This window comes from Cololabis saira, chromosome 8, assembly GCF_033807715.1.
Source record: "Cololabis saira isolate AMF1-May2022 chromosome 8, fColSai1.1, whole genome shotgun sequence".
Classification (NCBI taxonomy): domain Eukaryota; kingdom Metazoa; phylum Chordata; class Actinopteri; order Beloniformes; family Belonidae; genus Cololabis; species Cololabis saira.
The window spans coordinates 26,020,905-26,041,760 of NC_084594.1; the positions used below are offsets into that span (position 1 = coordinate 26,020,905).

The 20,856-nt window shown below is 38.7% G+C and overlaps 1 protein-coding gene across 5 annotated transcripts in view; it reads left to right on the forward strand.

Moving 5' to 3' along the window:
• Window positions 1-7,032: 7,032 nt before the first annotated feature.
• The window catches only part of LOC133448673 (sodium-coupled neutral amino acid transporter 3-like), a 52,073-nt gene continuing 38,249 nt past the window's right edge, over window positions 7,033-20,856 (forward strand). For 2 of the 5 annotated variants that reach the window (XM_061727434.1, XM_061727436.1), the window contains exon 1: window positions 7,033-7,240. The gene's annotated coding sequence lies outside the window, so the exon portion shown is untranslated. Of the gene's footprint in view, window positions 7,241-8,413; window positions 8,486-20,856 lie in introns of all 5 variants that reach the window. The other 3 variants (XM_061727432.1, XM_061727435.1, XM_061727433.1) reach the window with 2 other exon arrangements.

Genomic DNA, 20,856 nt, shown 5'->3' on the forward strand with positions numbered 1-20,856 from the left:
TACAAACTGTTAATTTATAGGATGAGCTAGTATTGCCCAGATGATTTAATTTCTTCTATTTTCTTTTTGGTGTCATTTTTGTACCAGTGAGAAAAGTTATATGCTGTCGTTTGTCTGAGATGGAACCCATATATGTAAAATATTTTCATCATGTATTCACATTAAAAAACACGATTCAAAGAGGAGGTCTTGTATTTTGCATGACTGTAAAATATACTTTTCCACAGTATTGGTGCTTTAACTCAATATTGTCTATTTTTCTATTCACTCCTCTGAATCCATGTATTCATCTTTAAGACACAATGTACAACGCAATGTTTGTCTACATCTAAAATGTTTGTGTTGCTTTCCTCAGGGATCAAAAATGAAATACATCTAAGACACAGAACAAACATGGTTCAAACAGAGGAACCCACACTGTCTCATGCAGTCAAGTCCATTAAAACTCCAGGCCAGCTGTCCAAACACGGGAAAACCAAATTCAATATCTGAAGAGCTCAACATCTGCACATTCATTTAGAAAGAGTTAAAAAGTACCGGTAACATTGAATCTTAGCATTCGTAAAATTTGTTATTTCTGCTTCAGTTTTTCTTGGCTACCCCCTGGAATGTTTTTTTATATATATATATTTATCTCTCTGTGCCCTAAAGATGATTCCATTATGGCCTCTGTTTGAATATTTTAGATTAAGTCTGGATGAGCCATCAACAAATGAAAACACTGTATATGTTTTTTTTCTTTCTCACTGAACAGGTTTCTATTGCGTTATGAATTAACCATTTTTAAATTTATTTTTCAAATAAAATTCTAATTTATGGGGGCGCTGTCAAAATAGTATATACTCTTAATATTCTTTCAATTTAACTTCTCAAATTCAGTTTAACCCCTCAAAAACAAAAAGCAATGCAAAAAAGTTTAAAAACTTTTAGCAGTTACCTACAGGTATCTGTGAATAAAGGAAACAGGAACTTACTTTAGGACAGAAATATGTAATGTAATAATAAAATAAAACTGTGAGAGGATTCTGCTCCTCAAGTCCCATGTAGCATAACACTTCTGAAATTCAAGGATTTGCGGTATTTTGCTGCTATTTGGTCATTTACTTGGACAAAAGTTTGGCCTAATGTTTTTGTAAAAATAAAAAAAACTCCAAATACGTTTGTCCATATCAAATCAGTCTGGAAAAGATTGACATCGCTGTACTTGTATGGTGTTGAAATATCTAGAAACATGTTTTGATAGGGATCTGAAAATTATGTTATGCTACTTTATCGTACATCCATAAATGTTTTTTAAAGCAATGCAATAAAAAAAATCAATGGAATATCTTGATAGAAAACAAACCTTTGATCCTTGCTTCTCTTACTTTTTTTTATATCCTTCTTATTATTTTTTATTTAATCTTTGCTGCCTACACCCTATTACAGAGTGACCTCCTTCTCAGTTTGGCGCTCCATGTTGCAGCTTCTCCCTGGAACAGACAGAGTGCTCTTTTGAGGAATTTCTCCCGCTGGGGGGAATAATGTGCAGGACATCTCTTTATCCTCTTTATTGTGCAGTTGTAAATCTATGAGTGCACAACAGAAGAGGCTCTTTGATGGCAAAACAGGAGAGTGGGCAGGTGGCCGAAGTACGTGTTTGTGTGTGTAGTGGAGGGACACTTTTTGAACTTGTTCTATGAAAACTTTCTCAAATGGTTGATGTCTGGACAGAATAACAAACAGCAGCCCTTTGGGACGGCAGATGTCTCCTCTTGATAACTGCTTCTGTAGCTCTTTGATTGTTTAAGTTTAGCATGTCACGATATAACATTTTCTGCAGCAGCTTCACGTGTAGCATGTCCACGGCTGCAGCCACATCAATAACTACATTTCACATTTTGAGTTAGTGCGAACTCTGTTGTAATTTGCAAATGCAACTGTTTTGTTCATAATGTGGATGGACAAAAAACGTTACATACAGTACCTTAATGTAACCCCAAAGGATAGAACACCGACAACAATGACGTAAACGGCATGTAGAAGAGGAGCAAGAAGTCCTGCTGACTGTTTTCCTTGTTATCGTTTGTTATACAGCCAAAATCTGCAACAAAGTTCATTTCTAGCAGAGTATTCAGCCTGCCTTTACACATACAAACATGACTAGTGAGCATAGATAACCATGCCTTCTTATTTTCCTTTTGGGTGCTCCATTCAGGGGATGCCACAGCTAATCATCCACCTTCCAGCTCTGCCTCTTCTCTTTCCCCTCAGGTTTCACCATCTTTTCTCCACCCTTTCCAACTTGCTTGCACACACTTCTTCACCTCTTTTCCACATTCTCTGCAGCTCTGGACTGTTATTCTGTCTGGCTGTGGCTAACCTTCACCCCTGTCCTTTCCAGGGCATGCATATGAATCTCTAGATTTTCCTTCACCTGTTACCTGCCCTCACTACAGATCACAATGTTATCTGTAAACAAAGCTCATGGAGGTTCCTGTCAAACCTCATATGTCAGTCTGTCCATCACCATATCAAACAAGGACTGCAGAGCCAACCCTTGATCCAGTCCCACCTCCACCTTGACCTACTCTGTTACACCTACACATGTCCTATACAGCTCCCATACATGTCCTGCACCACGTTTTAACTAGACTTCCTCAAACAATAACATAGCTCCTCTCTCAGCCCCTGGCATAAGCTTTCTCAATGCAACTCCCTCTGACACCCTCTGTACTTCTCTTTCAACATCCTCAAAGCAAATATTGTATCCGTAGTACTTTTTTTTTATGGATGAAAACATACGGCTGTTCACTCATATTTAAGGTGGTGTAATGTGAAACTTTTGTTTGGTTACCCTTAAAGTACCATCTGCACTACTCCTGCACATTTAACCCCCAAATCAATGACACACTACGTCTCCAGGCCTCCAAAGATGGGCATTTTTTTCTTACTTGGAGGATAAATATGCAATTATTGCCATCGTTAACTTGTGTTAAGCATAGATTTTATTTTTCAAATGAAGCAGGTGCCCCTTGTTTTGCATTTTTGTGTTTGCTTGCATCTCTGTCCCGTCCTCTCATACTCAATCAGTCGAGACAGATGGCCTGGTTCTGCTGGAAACCTCTCCCTGTTAAAAGGCAGATCTTCTTCTCCACTGCCATTTGCCACCCCTTGAATGCTGAGGACAGTAGATTCAGTTGAAGTGGAGCTTTGATGTATTCTGCTGGTATCCTTACCTAGGATACTTTGTATGAACCAGGACTGAATAAATATGTAACTATTTGGACTGAAGTGTATTAAACTGAACTGTAACAGAACCTGTTTGCTTACTCTTTAATCTGCCCAAAGATTGTTTTTTAAGTGAAACAAATTGAACAGTTTGTTTCAAATGTTTCAAAAGATCATTCTAGATGACAGTTTATAACAACAATATGGTTCCAGTAAAATCCAGTAAATGCTACTTGAATGTGGTCAACATTAAAGGAGACCTATTATGGCATTTAAGGTCTATTTCAAACAGGCCTTGAATGTCTTAAAAACAAGCTTTTGATTGTTTTTTCTATATAAATTAGAAATTCAGCCTCTGGGCCATGTCTTTATCTTTACCGTTTCTAACCTCATTCTCTATGCAGGATTCTGAGTGGGCGGGGCTATGATAATGAGGCACTGTGCTGATTGGCTGCCTGAATGAAAAATGGCGGAAACTCCGGCCGGCGGAGTTAAGCTTGAACTATGGTTCTGCGTTGAAACGATGCAGACCCTACGCCGTAGGGTACGCAGAATCTGAACGGCTCGTAGAAGCCACATCACACTGGATGGCTCATCCGGGCGGCTGTACAGACACTGCAGAATTTGGTTGCTTTCCTCCTTCTCTGAGTTGGCAGGCTGAGGGGAGACCACTTTATATGTTAAAGCAAGAAAAAACGTGTTTTTCATAATAAGTCCCCTTTAAATGATAATGGAAAGCTGTTACAACTTAGTCAAAAATTCAGTAATGATTGATCCATCTCTGGGAATAAAGAGTAAATTACACAACTTGATAAGTTACACTATTTTCATAAAACAAATAAATACATTACTAAACTCTTTGCTCTGCCCAGAATATACCTTATTTGAAACAGGGCTTTTAGTGCATTTTCAGTTTCATTTTTTTCCTTAAAATAAAGTTAAAGAAGACTGTATCACGGCTTACGTTTAAAGATCTTAAATCTCAAAAGAAATTGTGCTTGTAGGTCGTTCCAGTTGGTTACTATGACATGTCAGATCATTTTATCTCCCTCTCCCTATTTACTGATTTGATCCTACTCAATAAACTTGATCTACTCAGCAGTCATGCCATTTTTCTTAGGCACCTACACAGTGACTCAGTCCCCTATAGCACCATGTCATGTGTGGTCAGTGTTAACTGGCCTTCACCCAGCATGAATTTGAGTAACCATGACACTTGAGTCACAAGGCATGATACAACTTCCACTGGAATGCCTTTAGTGTTCAGTGAGAGTCATCTCACTGAAACCAGCTCACAGGTAATTGCATAACCACATCATTTCCACAGCAGTATGCATTGAGCCACATCCGAGCGATAATCACACAATGACTACCATCTATTCCCATAACATGATTGCACTAGCAGATTGACCTTAATTAACTTTGATGCAACATCTTCCAGCAGTATTTAGAAAAAAATCATCTGAATGGGTTTAGTAGTCTGTAACAGGTTCTTTTCTTCTTCTTTTTCCCAATTATGCACACGGAAGGGTCTGTGGTGGACAGGAGGACACAAATCAAACTCCAAAAATATAAACACAACGCTTCGGAAAAGACTCAGATTCTCCTGTTTTTTTTGTAGAACTGCCTTTGAAAGCTCTAAATCGACGTATGTATTTACTTTTGTAAAGCTTTTACATTGTTACATGTTTGTCTGACCTCTGGTCACAAATGTCGATTGTTTTCAGAGACCCATTGAAAGCTGTTCAGAGGGTTGAAATACTTTGTGGATGTAATGCACACGTTTGAATAGTGTATGTGAGCAGTATAGAAGTTTCTTTGAAGACAACTGAATTATTGTGATATTATTAACAGCTGCTTTATTTTCATTTATCCAGTCTTGTTACATTTTTACCTCTGATTTTGACAGATAAAAAGACTGTCTTCATATTTTTTTTCAATGACGACAATCTATATTTAAAATAATGTCCACTTCCTCCCATTGGCCTTCTTGTGATCGAGACACCTTCTACACCCAGTTTCTATGGTTACCTTGTGCCACACTCCTTTGGAGAACCACAAATATATCATCTTTTAAGATGACAGATAGGTGGGGCAAGATGGGACACATAAAGCTGTATAAAAGTCCTCTCCCTCCTGAACAAGTAACCAAACGTCCCATTCCTCCTCATTAATTAAAAGTGCTTAAATTAGCTCCTTAACAAGATGTGCAGAAATCTCTAGGAAACAGAGCGAAGGAGTTAAATTGCAGATTGAAGGACTTGCCTTCATGCACATGACACCCCCTCTTTAAACTATGGTAGCCTATACATCTGTTGAATTCCTCCGGTGACCTAAGGCATGCATAAAGCCACGTTCTCAGCATCTCTGGCTTCTCTCCTCTCTGGGTAGCCATTCCCCACTGGGTCGACCTCAGAGCAGATGCACGACTTCCACGTCCCAGAGGTTTAACATCCTCTGCTTTCCACAAGGTTATAGGCTCACTGTGTGGCAGCTTCAAAGAAAACCATGGTTGCTTGTTGTAAGGGCAGCTCAGATTTTTGAAATGCAGAAAGCGCCATTGAATTTAGTGTTTGCAGGTGTAATAGCTTATAAGCCAGTTTTAAATGTATTTATTCATTGAGTAAAATGTGTCAGTTTTCACTACAACTGTGGAAACAGCCTGATCTATTTTTACTAAAGGTGTGCCCTCCTCGGTGAACATGAGGCGGAGGTGAGGAGGAGAAAAAAAACACGATCCCTGCAGAACCGTGACATCAAAACGAGCTGCCACGGATGACCTAGAAATCGAGCTGGCGTCGCCCGTTATGGCTCCGCGTTAAATCGACGGCGTATGGTACGCGGCGACACGCACTGTACGGTGCGCGTCGCCGTACGGCTCTGCGTTGGTGTAACGCGGAACCATAAATCAGCCTATATACGTAAGCACCAGCAGCGGCGGCACGCGGCCAGCCTGCTGTTTGTTGACGTAGAGGTTTGCGTATTAAAATAAGACACTGCAATTGGACCTTATTTTAATGTAAAAACTCACGAAGAGTTCCTTTTTTTTTTTTTTTTAAAGGGGAAATCGTTAGATGGATTAAAAGAAACGCCTGATATGTCTGGCGTCCCCGCAGCTCATTCACAATTTCATAATTACATAATCATATACAATCATACAAGCCTACAATTGCGATTTTTTTTTTTACATTAAAATACGGTCCAAATTGCAGTGTCTTATATCACCTACAACAAACGACACTGTTGTTTTTTTTTTGTGTGTGAGCTTTTTTAATAAGAGAAACAGCGTTATGAATCCGGAGCCGGGTGTTCTGTCAATCCTTGCTCCCTGCCGAGAAATGCTACTTTGTGGTTCTGGGCATGCGCACAGTCGATTTTCAAAGTTTGCATCATTTCTTGCACGACGTAAAATGGATAATATGGGATGTTGAGTATTTTATCCTTCAAAATACACTACCCATGACACGAATTCCATTACACTTTGTGAACATTATACGATAAAGAGAAAAAAACAACAACAATTCCATGGCTTTATTTGATATTCATTCAGTCATTCGCCTTTATTTAACCAGGCAGGTCATTAAGAACACATTCTTATCTACAATGACGGCCTGGCAAACGACAAAAGTGTAAGTGGGCTGGGGAGTAAAACACAGTAAAATTGCAGCTCTACAAAGGTACTAGAAAACCATTAGATAGCATTTTTCGGCAAAGCAGCAGAAATCGGCAGAACACTGGCCATCCGTGCCAAATGCGCGTCTCCGCGGCCGAGGCGAGCAGAGCTCTGAATCAGCCGAGACTCGCACCGTGCGTGTGGTGGGCGGAACCCGAGCGCTCCTCACATCCCACTTTTTATCAGAAGATTGGGCTACTAGGACAATTTAGTGGTTAGGAAAACACATGACAGTGAAGTGAGGCGGCTGGCGGGGACGAAGGACGGACGCGAGGAGGCAGGACTGCACGCTGCGAGAGAATATTGGAAGATTCGCAGGTATTCGGAGTTTCCAGAGGGCACTGTTACAGCTGCATGGTAAGATGATGAGACGCTGCTGCTGCTGAACGTGCCAACCTTGATATGTGCAACTTAAGCCTGAATTATGGTTCCGCGTTAAATCGACGCAGACCCTACGCCGTAGGGTACGGCGTAGGTTACGCGGCGACGCACACTGTGCGTTGCGCGTTGCCGCGTACCCTACGCCGTGGGCTCAGCGTTGGTGTAACGCGGAACCATAAATCAGCCTTTAGTAACGCACATTGTAAGTCACATTGTGTTTCTCGGTAATTTGTTCAAGTACTTTGTTCCAAACATGGTACCCCCCGATCGACAGTGTATTTAACCACGATTTGTGTGCACTTTTCTTTCTTTTTAGCTACATATACGTCCATTATAATTGCAAGTATAAGGATTTTTGTGTTCATTTGCACGAATTATTACAACTGAATAAATGATGATGATGATGATGATGATGATTTGAACTGATCTAAATACCATCGGGGCATCTTAGTGTGAGAAGACTTGGAGACAGTGCTCTTATAGTGTGTTTTCCCAGCTCTACTCGGTGATCCACCGCTTTAAACGTTATTTTCGTACTCACATTACAGTGGCATCATAACTGCAAAGTCTGCACTGCCCACTTTTTCCTATCTTTTACAACGCAGGGTATGTGATGCTGAGGATTAAGAGCAGACATCATAATGCATTTGATTTGATGCATGAGTGGGAAGCTTGGATTTTTACAGCTTCTCAGGGGTTGATTTTGGAACTGCTGCCATATTTCAAGTCGCCTGATGGAGACATCCACAGCTGGCTCCCACATCCTCTCATTGTGACTGCAGGTGCCATCCCCTCATGTTTGGTGATCTTTTTAATTCCCTCAGGGACACATGCACGTTCGGTCACTCAAGTAAATAGGCTGAGGGAAAGAGCACTGCATACTATACATAACATGAAATAAAAAGCACATCTACATGTTATAAAGAAGCAGAAACATGTAATTTGTTTTAAAGATCTGATAAATATGTGTAATTTTATTTTATTTCATTTTTTTTTTACATTCACCAAGATGTGTAGCTCTCGGATTGTACATTGTACATTGATTGTACATACAGCACTGTCTCAGATTGTACATTTTGTAACTATTTTATGAGAGGGTAACTATATACAGAAACATTGCTGACTCTCTAAAACTTCTATTCGTCTTAGCTGACCTGCATGAGACAAAGTACCCATTGTCTCCTCCTTGGTGACTGGCATCAGGGATTCTCTAGGCAGCAGGTGAGAAAGTGACCGTTGGACCTGACAGGCTGGAGCAAGACTAGAGTTTGTGTCTGACCTGCTTGGCTTCTGCTGTTACAACTGACTGACTCCCCACTCTGTCTGGACCTTGTGTGGATACAACATCTACAGTGTTAACAGACTTATAAAGCCTCTGGTGATGATGCGTGCTGAGCTGTTGATCTGCTTTGTGATTAAAGCTTCTACTTGTCTGCTTTAGATTGTTTTCTGTTCTTATATGAGAAGGGTTAGGGTTAGGGTTAGGGTTAGTTAGAGTGTGTTGCCATGCACTGCGTGGTTGTAGAGTTCTGATTATTGGAATAGAGATTAAAAAGGCTGGTTACAAATTGCAGCGACTGACAAAAAAGTAGGTAGAAGTGTCATGTTAAAATAGTGTTCACTGATCACTATAAATTATTGTCTATTATGATATTTGAAATGATTAAATAACAGTTCATTTTGGTATCAGTCTTTTCAATATTTTTTTTCTTCTATTTGAATGTCAAGCTTGGGGAGGATGATGACTTCTTCTCCTACTTCTGTTTTTCTTGATTTTTACTGTAGACATAAACATAGGGATTCACTAAGTTCATTTTTGATTGGATCAAAGCTCTGTGCCCATGGGAACTGCATTCTGATCATGCAGCAACAGTTTTTTTTAATATATACTGGGATGAAAAGAAAACATGAAGGGATTCCTCAGTATTAGATTTCACTGTAGTAGTTTGTGAAAAGAAAGGAACACCCTGCTGTGGCTTTGTCAGTGGTATTAAACCGTGAAGGGACATCAGCCACTGTCTGGTCCTGAGGTTTTACAGGGATTTTATTTTCATCTATGAAAAACCATTTTGTTTTCTTTCAAACCATCGTTCTTGGTTTCAGACAAACTGTTGCATTTGGATGGATAGCTCATGGTTGTTTTTTTTTTTGTACATCCTAAAACTAACAGATGGGAAGCGGCATCTAGGTCGTGGTGACTTGTTGGTTTGAATAATTATTGCGATTGAAGCAGTGATATATTCGATCTTTCAAATGCTTATTGAAATCATTGCTGTCAAAACCATTTTTTGTGATTAATTGTGGTTAATTACAAATGAAATGGTTCAGAGTTAACTGTGAGCTTTTAAAAGGGGAAGGTTAGTCAAGTAACAACACGTTGAACGTAAGGTGGTTCTAAATTGTAGGTGTCAGCGTTTGTCATGTGTGACTCTGAGTTGGACTGATGAGACTAGGGGTGGGTATTGGGAAGGACCTCACGATACGATACGCATCACGATACTTGAGCCACGATACGATACACATTGCGATATCCCGATTATGCGATATCCCGATTATTATATTCTACATAGTTCACCGAAAAATTTAAAAATGCATTACACATCTTAAAATCCAAGTTGTATATATGTACATCAGATGATAGTGATGGATCTTAAAATCCGAGTTGCACGTTCATCAGATTATAGTGACAATTCATGGGACAAACTGAGTCAAAACAATGTTTTTATTATAACTATACAAGCTAAAGTTACAACTTATTTGTATATGTTTTTCATATTATTTACATCATATGAAATTAACATTAAATTTAGTATGAGGTTGCTTTAATTATGTGGCAAATGATAATAAACACAAGAAAGATGGGTACTAAAACCAAGGACAGGCACAGTGATCAGTCAGTATAGATATAAATCCATAAATAAATAAACCTCTGTCCATTATTTTTCATTTTTTAAGGACAGGCAATTGTGTTATATAAAAAATAAATTATAAAATGAAATAAAACAATGCCCAGTGGCAATGCCCAGGACTGTCACTTAGGTAGGAGCACTGGGTGACATAATGGGAAAAAAATCAGGGATAAAAAATATTAAAAAAAAAAAAAAAAAAAAATCGATATTCAAATTTTTAATATCGATATTGAATCGGCTGGAAAAGTATCGCGATATATTGCCATATCGATATTTTTGCCCACCCCTAGATGAGACTCAGATTATCTATGTTGTACTGTGTACTTTTGCCTGATGACAGCTGGGAAATACTTTAATGACCCTTTTACAGGATAGAAAGAGTGTGGACAATTAATAAATGGATGATAAGTTTCCAACTTACTTGTAAAGCAAGTAGTTTGATAATAGAAGTTATAATTCTACATCTTCTAAGTGCAGACAAGTTTATTAGAGACGTATGGAGGTGTATGTATGCTGAGAGATATTATAGATGACTTGCACCTCGAATAAGGTCTTGTAGCTTAAATGCCAGCCTTTTGAATCAGTGAGAATGAGAAAAAAATACTGCACTCTAACACTGAGATGTGAAGTAATCAGAAGAAGATTGGGAGTCAGATATTCATTGATGCAAGCCACTTCATGTATTATTGAAATTGTATTTTGTCAGAAGTGTATTCCCTGTATTGCCAGTCTGTGAGTGAATACATTACTGGGTTCTATTGCGCAGTAGTTCCTATTCACTTTGAGTGTCTGCTTCTGGGTGTGTGGGGGCTTGACTGAATAGCTGTGGAAATATCCAGCATACAGACACCAGAGCTTGAATAATGTACTCTTTCCCTTCATCTAAAATTATATTTTCCTTCATTATCCATTGCTGGTCACTGAGCTTTGTGAAAGTCTTTGTTCTGTAAGTCATTTGATTCTAAAGTCTTAACATTGATCTGCTTACGTTGGGTGCGGGCTGTGCTCAGGAGTTCTCTGTTGGTGGATTGAGATTTGGACTGCCATGGTTTTGTGGCATGTGACAGAGTCAGCAGAACAACATCCACCATGGTGGTCGCACACTACGTGAGTTGTACACCCGGCAGAATGAATGCATTTGTCCTCGTGATGCATTCTCTTCCCCCACTTTCCATCCCCGTGTGATGGGGAGGAAACAGGAGAGAAACGTACAGCGGCAACCAGCAGAGTCTGGTACTTTGTTTTAGGCCACATGATCGAAGGGAGACAGAGCTGGCATTGAAGACTGCAGTGATGAATTAGGATTGTCAGAATGGAAGGACACTTTCTGTCCTGTTGCCAAGATTCAAATACAGCATCCATATGGATACAGCATCCTTAGCCTCGTTAGTGTTGCCCTCCATGTTATGTCTATTTGGGAAAAATTGGGCATATAGAATGAATGGATTTCATTTTCACGTTTATTTTTATGTTTCGCCTCTTCCATCTAGATGACCAGTTGATAATTCATCATAGTTATACAGCTCCTACCAACAATTGAGGAGTCAGGGTTGTTGTTAGTATTGGCAGTATGTGGCTATAATTACAGTTATGTAAAAGTACGTACACCATATTATTCAATAACTTGTAGAAAGTAACACATTATACCAACTGTCAAGCACAGTGGTGGAAGGTTGATGGGAAGTTTGCTGCCACTAGCCCCTTTTACATTGGCAGATACCTCACGTCCAACAGGCAGATCTAGCGCGTCGCCTGCCCTTTTTACATTGACCGGTGCGGGGTGGGGTGTCGAGGTGGCCCCACGAATAACTCGCCTCCTATGGTACACTTAACCGCAGCTCAGGTCTAAATTAAACAGAACTAATCCAGGATGGCGGGTCGTGGGAGGGATTTGTTGATCGCCTAACCTGATTACTACCCATCAGGGGAGTTTTTTTTTAAATGTTATTTTATAAAATAAAGAAACAGCTGAGAGTAACAACAGCAGCAGGATGTCGCAGGTAGAGCCTAAATTTGCAAATATTTGAACAACTGGACACAAAAATGACAAACCCAGCCAAAAAACGCTCATCCCGATGTTCATCCATCCTCGTTTTGAAAAATCTGATGGCGTATAAATCTTGCTGATGTCGGGATAATACGCCCTGTACAGGGTGGCAAATAACCGCTTGCGTTTATATTATCTAACGCGCATTAAACACGGGTTCATCATCCAGCGTTAATAGCGGGATCCAATCTAAAATCGCCAGTTGAATCAACCATGAACTTCTTTGAATGGCAAAGTATTCTAGGGTCAAATCTGAAGTTATTCTTGCAACAGCCAAAGCATGGACAAAAGTGGGTCATGCAACAATAATCCCAAGCACACCAGCAAATCTACAACAGAATGGCTGAAAAAGAAAAGAATGGAGTCTATGCCCCAGTCAAAGTCCAGACTTAAACCTGATTAAAATGCTGTGGTGAGAATTTGAGAGCGCTGTACATAAAGGACTACTCATAAAACTCAGTTAATTGAAGGAATGTTTTAGTGAGTGAGCAAAAACGTCTCTAAGATGAAATGGACTAGTAACATCACACAGAAAGTGATTACTTCATGTTATCACTGCTGAAGGTGATTGTAGAGGCTTTTGAACCGTGGCAGGGGAGTTGGTTCTGAGTTTTTCACACTCTGCTTTTGCACTTTGGCTTTTTGTTTACTAAATAATGACACAATGGATGATGGACATCATTTAATGTTTCATTGTTTCATTCATTCATCCATGCTGATACTGCTTATTGGTGTTGATACTTCTCTATACTCTTGTAAAAACTACTCTCTATAGTTTAAAGCTAAACCTAATGACATGGCATGTTAATATGTGAAGACATTTCATCAGTTATGAAGCATTATAACAAACTGAAAATTCTAATGTCGAATTACCATTTGCTTTGTGAGCTACACTACTTAATGATATTATAATGTCTTTATAGTGATGAATGTAGTTGAATAGACTAACCGCTCCCTTTTAGATCATTTTGTCTCCACTTGTTCATTGGACAGTTTCCAGTCCATCACAGGACTGCATATAATAAATAGCCACTAACGCTTACTCCAATTGTCAATTGGATTTATTAAAACACATCCAATCTCAAGACTGAATGACGCCTTGTTGGATCTGAACATTAAACTTCTTGCCATGATATGACGGTCTTAATCACTACATCGTTGTGCCGTCTTTGAGCTTTGTGATAAATTTCAGTTTTAGAAGTGAAAGAAAACAGCATATTGTTGATATTATGTCAGTGACTCACTGTTGACTTCCTTGCAATTCTTGGTTCACACTAATGTAACTATAATTAAAAAAAACAAACAAACCAACAACTTAGTTTTATAGAGTGCAAATTGTGTTTGCTCTTGCCATGCCTGTCAATATGTAGTGCAGCACAAACTCTGGCATACACTCCTGCTGCTGTAGCAGTCTCTCAGGTCAAATTTGATTTGTAGTGGAGAATAGGATTATCATGCCAGCATTACGTTATAGTGCAGGCCAGCACTCGTCACCTCGTCTTTTGCACTGTGTTCTTATCCACAGAGCTGTTATCGCCTTCAGGTCAAGTCAATCCTTTTGTTGTATATCTAGTTGTTGTTGAAATAGATGTGACTGTGCAGAAACTTGTTAAGCCATCAAACATCTGAAGCAGGTCATCATGATCTGAAGAGAAAAGTGGCTCTCATGCCTTTTATAGCCATAGTGATTATACCTTGACTGATTCTCCTTAAGTGTTTATTGGTTGTGAAAAACTGTTTCCGTTTAGAGACACTTCTGCTTTTAGGGTTTTGTGAAAACCCATTACGTTGACAGAGTGAAATCAGCTATTAACGATTTATGATGCTCGTATTAACTAACTATAGATAGTTTTCACACCATGAGAGTATTGTTTGCAAATAAAATCCTGGAACCATAATTTATTTCCCATATTTAGAGCAAATGCAGATATGTTTAAAAGAGAACTGTACAAATTATAAATCTGATTAAAAATGTTGAGAATTAGTTGACTTTTTTTATTTTTACAGTCAGAGAAATGCAGAAATATGCTAAAAGTTTCAATTCTTTAGTGAACATGAGCATGAGTACTGATTGGCGGACAGATTTGCAAATCTGAAAACAAAGAACCGAATTCAGAAAAATAAAATGTTCATTCTTGATTGTGTTGCGATGTATACATCATAAAGAACAAGCAAACACACCTGAAGTTTAGCACAATTCTATAGGATAGTGCAACTTTACAAGACCTTAAGCGCACTTAATAATTTGTAGGCTTTATTTGCAAATTATGACATTTTCCAATTTTTTGGCCTTTACATGTTTTGCAAGAAAAGTAAGTGAGGACTTTTTCTCCACCTGTATGGACAGTCTATGGCCATTCTTGTAAACACATCATACGTGTACATACTGTACTGGTTCGGACAAAATGTTGCAAGCAGTTTGCACTAAGCTAACAATTGCAATCTGTAGTTTGATGAAAATACCTGGATGGTGTGCTGCTTATGGATGAAAATTTAAGTATGAGACCGACCAGTCCACCTCGAATACTGTATCCCATAAATCAATGGGCCACCACAGGGGAACCTGCTCACAGCCGTCATATGGCTTATTTCCAGTTATGTCATAGTGTTCATTTTGGCACACTACATACTAACAATAACTGCTGTACTAGCATGCAGTTTCAAAAACATTCCTAGTGTATATTTGCATTTAACGGTCAGCCTGACTGTACTGTTTAAAGCTCAGTGACCTCACTGTTATGTGCTGCTCTACTTTTACTGTTATGTGTGTGGTGTCTGTGTTGCATTTGAGAAACTAAAAAAACGATTCACGTTGTTCATGCCTCACGTTTTTGTGCTTTCACCTTAACCTTGTGGTGAGGACATCTGTCCTCCCAAGGCACTGCACGCCTGTCAGGCCAGGATGCAGAGTACTGTACAATAGAGAGAGAGGGAACAAAGTGTTTTGACTGTGCATTGCCAATGGTTTTTTAGTAAAAGAATTACAATACATTATAGCTTAAAGTCTGAAAATTACGCAGCAATTATTTTACCCATAATTTTGCACACTGAACATATGATTCACTGTGGTTATGCAAATATTAGAGTATACGGATTAGATTATATGTAGTGAGATGAAAAAAGGTCATTATTTCAATGAGTGCAATACACATTTGTGGACATTAGCATCAGTGCAACAGATTAAGTGGAGCACTAAATCATTGATTGAAAGGCTAATATCTATGGGTCTGTTATTAACATAGAATAAAGATGATAGCAGACTCTCTGAAACACCTGCTGTAAGATTTTACCCTCCATATCACAGCCGATATTTAAATACCCTGTCACAGATTTCTTCCTGTATGGCGGGCGTATGGATCTCACAACAGCTTATTGGAATCCAGGAGATGAGAAGCATCTCAACGGTTGACTAACAAATCTCCCAGTCAGAAGATAATCTCTCATTCATCCTGCTGGCTAATCACAGAGGTACTTCATGGCTTCTGGCATAGAAAGAGAGAGAATGAATTATATGGGAGGACAGCAGTGTAAGGAAAAAGGCTTGTGAGGCAGCCAGTGCCAAATGACAGACCTAAAGATAGCTAAATGACCATTTGTCTCTTACATGTAATTTCATGCATGTTTAGTTCCTGCTCAGAGTTAAATGCATGGCAGCAACACATCTGTCAAAGCTGGTCCTTATGTCACTTTGGCATACACAGGAAATCTATGTGAGGTGCAGAAATCTTTCTTTGCCTGCACTGGACAGAAACTCTGCTGCCCTACAAAGGCAGTATGCTGTAGTTGCAGAAGGTATGACGTACAGGAAATAGATTTAAGTTTTCTAGCTGCACAGCTACATGTAAAAAAATAAGTAAATACATTAAAAAAAGAGTATTGTATTGGTCTGAAATGCCTCTCTATCTGTGGCATTTTTTACTATTTTATTTTCATTAATTTACCCTCAATTAGTTGCGCAACAACATTATTTCCTTTGGGGATTATTAAAATATTTTTCAATTAAATTCAGTTCAGTTCAATTCCATTCAGTTTATATCATTTAATTTCAATTCAGTACAAGTCAATTCAAATCAGTTTAATTCAATTCAATGGCTCTCATTTCATTTCATTTCATTTAAATTCAGTACAATTCAGTTCAATATAATTTATAAGTGTTTTACCCTATTTATATTTAACGTTTTACTGATAATCTAAGAGTCAATTATAATTACATTCTATAGTTTCTAACAACAGTGTTACCGTTAGTGAAAGACACATACTGTACTTTGGTTGCTTAAAGCATCTGCAATGAAAAGACTAGTAGATGTTATTGAGAATTTTTTCTAGCCAGCTCGCAGGGCCTGAAAGGACATAGAGAAATATATATTTTTACAAGATGATTCACTTGGACTGAAACAGAAAAGGTGGTATCACAGGATGTGTAAAAGTGTAGCACTCACAAACATTTTTGAGGTGGGGTTTCAAAAAACAGAAATCTGGACCACTGTGACAAGTGAGGCAGAAACACAACAAGAGAGAAAAGGCTATGCAAAACAGTGATGGGGATATTCATGCCTTCAATGTTTTTGAGCTGTCTTGGTTCACACCCTTGTGTAACACCTGTGGACGTCAGGGATACTGTCTCTGGATTGGCAGAGTTGGGTATTGGTCTTTACTTTTAAAAAGGTGTACCAGAGGTTGTGTTTTAGCTACAAGGACTTCTCAGCCTCATTTGGAAAGTGCCAGGATGATGGCGGAAATAGTCCAGAACAATACTGTTTTTGTTCTCGTCATGGAACACTGGACCAGCTCGTCCAACTCTCACACATCCTTGGGATACTGGAGGATAGGTGGGAGTTTGTCCAACTCACGGTGGCCGCGGGTCCTTAAAAAGTCTTAAATTCCATTTTCCTAAAATAAGGCCTTTAAATGTCTTAATTGGTCTTGAATCTCAATCCAAGGGTCTTAATTTTTTTTATCTTAATTTTAGTTTAGTTTGATTTTATCCGGTCATCATTAAAAAGTTTTCCTACACTTTGAAAAGTGTATTTAATCGTTTTGAGGGAAATAAACCTGTTTACCAGTTGTTAGACACGCGCTTGCTTGACGAGCCCTCAGTCAGTGTTGCCAGGTTGAGTGGGTTGATAAAATTTGGGCTGCTTTTCCTGGTTTTTACAAAATATTTAGGAGAAATTATTAACAAAAGAAATTGCCATTATGGCAGAGAAAAGTAGAAACTCGCTGATATTTTATTTGCTTTAATCTACTCAATTTAATTGTAGTCTTTGTTTGGAGCCTGAACTTTTTTTTGGTTTCATTTGCTTATGACTTGAAAATTATTACGTATTTAATAATTTACGGTTTTACCATAGAGGATATATGATCTGGGCTGGTTTTTCATTATTTCGGCAGGTTTTATATCGCATTTGGGCTGGAACCTGTCAGCCAGATCTGGCAACCTTGGCCTCAGCGCTGAATTTCTTAGTCAGCGTAGTCTCGAGATAAGGCAAGCAAATATGGGTAAATGTAAATTTAGAGACAAATGGCTGGAAAATTCCAGTTTCTCTGGACATTTGGTTGGACATTTGGTTGGACATTGGGTTCAAAGTGTGTGACTATCTTTTTGGTCTTAAATTTTGTTTGAAAATGGTATTAAAAAGTCTTAAATGTAATTTGGTAAAACCTGTAGACACCCTGCAACTAGTCTTCATGTGTGTGGTAGAAGGCTGTGGGAGGAGCCTCAGAAGTATCAGGGTATCAGGTCCTTCACTATCCGTCGTTTGGTCCCCGTGCAGCTACAGCGAGAGCTCAGTTAGCCTAACAGCAGCAAATTAGACCAAGTGGTTGTTGCACGTAACTAGGGCTACACTAATGTTGTCACTGGTTCTGTTCATAACCTTTATTGACAAAATTTCTTGGTGCAGCCTGAGACTGGAAGGTTTCCATTTTTATCAGCCTAGGATTGCATCTAACTTTTTGCAGATTATGTCAACGTCAGATCTCCAGCAAGCACCAAGATAGTTATGCAGCTGCATGTGAAGCTGATGGGATGAAAATGAGAAAACTCTCATCAGAGGTCATGTTCTTTAGTTGGGAATGGTGTTTGCTCATTATAGATTGGGAATGAGTCATTGACTAAAAAGGAGGAGTTCATGTTTGTGGAGGAGTAGGGTATTGCCAAGCATGCTAAAGTAGAATTCACAGCGATGCAGATGTTGTACCAGTGTTGTACGAGAACATGGATGGATGGATGGATGGATGGATGGATGGATGGATGGATGGATGGATGGATGGATGGATGGATGGATGGATGGATGGATGGATGGATGGATGGATGGATGGATGGATGGATGGATGGATGGATGGATGGATGGATGGATGGATGGATGGAAGGTGGTATAGTGCTGAACATTGACTGGAAGCTGGTGAGAAACAAGTGCAGAAAGCAAAGTTTAAGTGTACAAGCACACTGACTCTTCACAACAAATGAAAACCTAACTGAAGAAGGTACAGAAGGAAATCAGCTATCAAGATACATTAAGAATAAGAAAAACAGAACATGAAAATCCAAGGTTAACACTAATTATTAGAACTGAATACTTTTTTTATGTTTGTAATTATTTCCCCGTGAGCATTAATTCTCACAGGTTTTAATATTGTCAGAAAATTGCAATAATATAATAGACAAACATCTCACAGTGTCTTGATGCTGTTTAATCTCATATGGAAAGTCATATTGAAGTTGGTCTTTCTTGAGTTATTGATCAAGTTGGGGAGTTCAATTAGTCGTAATAATAGATGTAACTTTAACTTAGAAGCTCTGTGTGCAGAATAAAACTAACCCTTCAATGAATTGTGACTTTGATCCAACATAAAAAGCTTCCATATTAACCAAATACAATGCTTACCATAAAGGGTTTCCATTGATATTTTGCCATAAGATCAATGTTTTCCTTATTCTTTCTTATTTCTTCCTTATTTTCCTTATTTGACACCTTTATTAATGGAACTCTCTGAGTTTTACATTTGTCTTGCAGTTTCTCTAATGATGACAACTTTGTTTTCTTTTCTGCCTCTTTGGATTATTTCATAGACATAACAGCCACATAGGATTTTCTTAATTTTTGTCTTTCTGTGTTTATGTTTCATTATGTGTATTTATGTGACTGTTTACCATGGTGTGAAGAACCAGAACATGTGCAGATGGTTCCTGGATGCATTCATTGAGTATTTACAGCTTATTTCAAGCAGCTGCTGTGTTCAGTGGCACATGCAAAAAGTACATAAACACAGCTTTGTGTGTAACATGACGTGGAGTTACACACAGGTTTTTTCCTCCTCTGTGGTTATTTTTATGCTGGAAGTGACCCCGGGCAGGTTTTGATACATATTTCCTGCTTTAGTGAGATGGGTCTTAATCTGATCTGCTCCATATTTGTGATTGTCTGCTTTTACAGTAAAGGATTATTCTGACTTTTGAATATTTTAGCGCCAATCTTACTGCAGTCAATGGTTGTAATGCATACTTCAATGGATTAAGAGTATTGAATTACACTGGGGACTCAATTAAGAAAGAGCACTTTTAGGACAACCGGAGTCTTACAATGTCATCAAATAGCAGCAGAGAACGCAGTATTGAAGATTACTTACTGTATTACATAAGCTGCCACACACACACACACACACACACACCCACACAAAGCCACACATTTAATTATACTAGGAAACTGCTTGGCTACCAGACAGCAGCATGGACAAACGTAAACATGATGAGCAAAAATGTGAGGATTAATCAGGATGGACAGTGATTTGGTCCGGGTGTCAGGAATAACAATCAGTGATGCTGCCTGGCTCTACCGCCCTCCTTGTGAGATGACGTCGTTGCAAAGCTCCTTACATCAGAGCTAGAAACTGAGACACACACAATCAACTGTGTGTTTGCAAACGGATGTGATGTTTTGGATGAAGACTTGAATAAACCTACCATGGCTGTTGCTGTGAAAAGATTAATTTATTCCCAGAAAGAGCATCCCTGTAGGTCTGGGCGATATGGCCTTTTATTAATATCTCGATAATTTTAGGCCATGTCACGATACATGGTATATATCTTGATATTTTGCCTTAGCCTTGAATTAACACTTTGATGTATACAATCACACCAGTATGATGATTCTACAGTATATGTCTACATTAAAACATTCTTGTTCATACTGCATTAATATATGCTCATTTTAAACTTTCATGCAAAAAGGGGGAAATCACAACTAAGTCAAATTTACCAAAACTGTATTTATTAAACAGCTGCTAAGCAGTGAGTGGCACAAACATAAAAATTGTCATTTAAGAACATCTTCTGGTCCCGGTTTTACCCGGGATGACCTGCTCTCGAGCAGGAGGGGCCTTTAGAGCACCTTTATATTCAGACTAATGTAGGTGTAGGGACTGCAATGTTTCATCCTCTCCTCCTTTACTTTGCATCACTTTCACTTACTTTTAGAAATATGACGTCATATAGTCTTGTTTGACTTTGTTTCGATGATAGTGAATGATTTCATGTAGGGCTGCAACTAACGACTATTTTAATAGTCGACTAGTCACCGACTATTGAAACGATTAGTCGACTAATCGGATAATTAGTAATTTTTTCTTAAATTTAG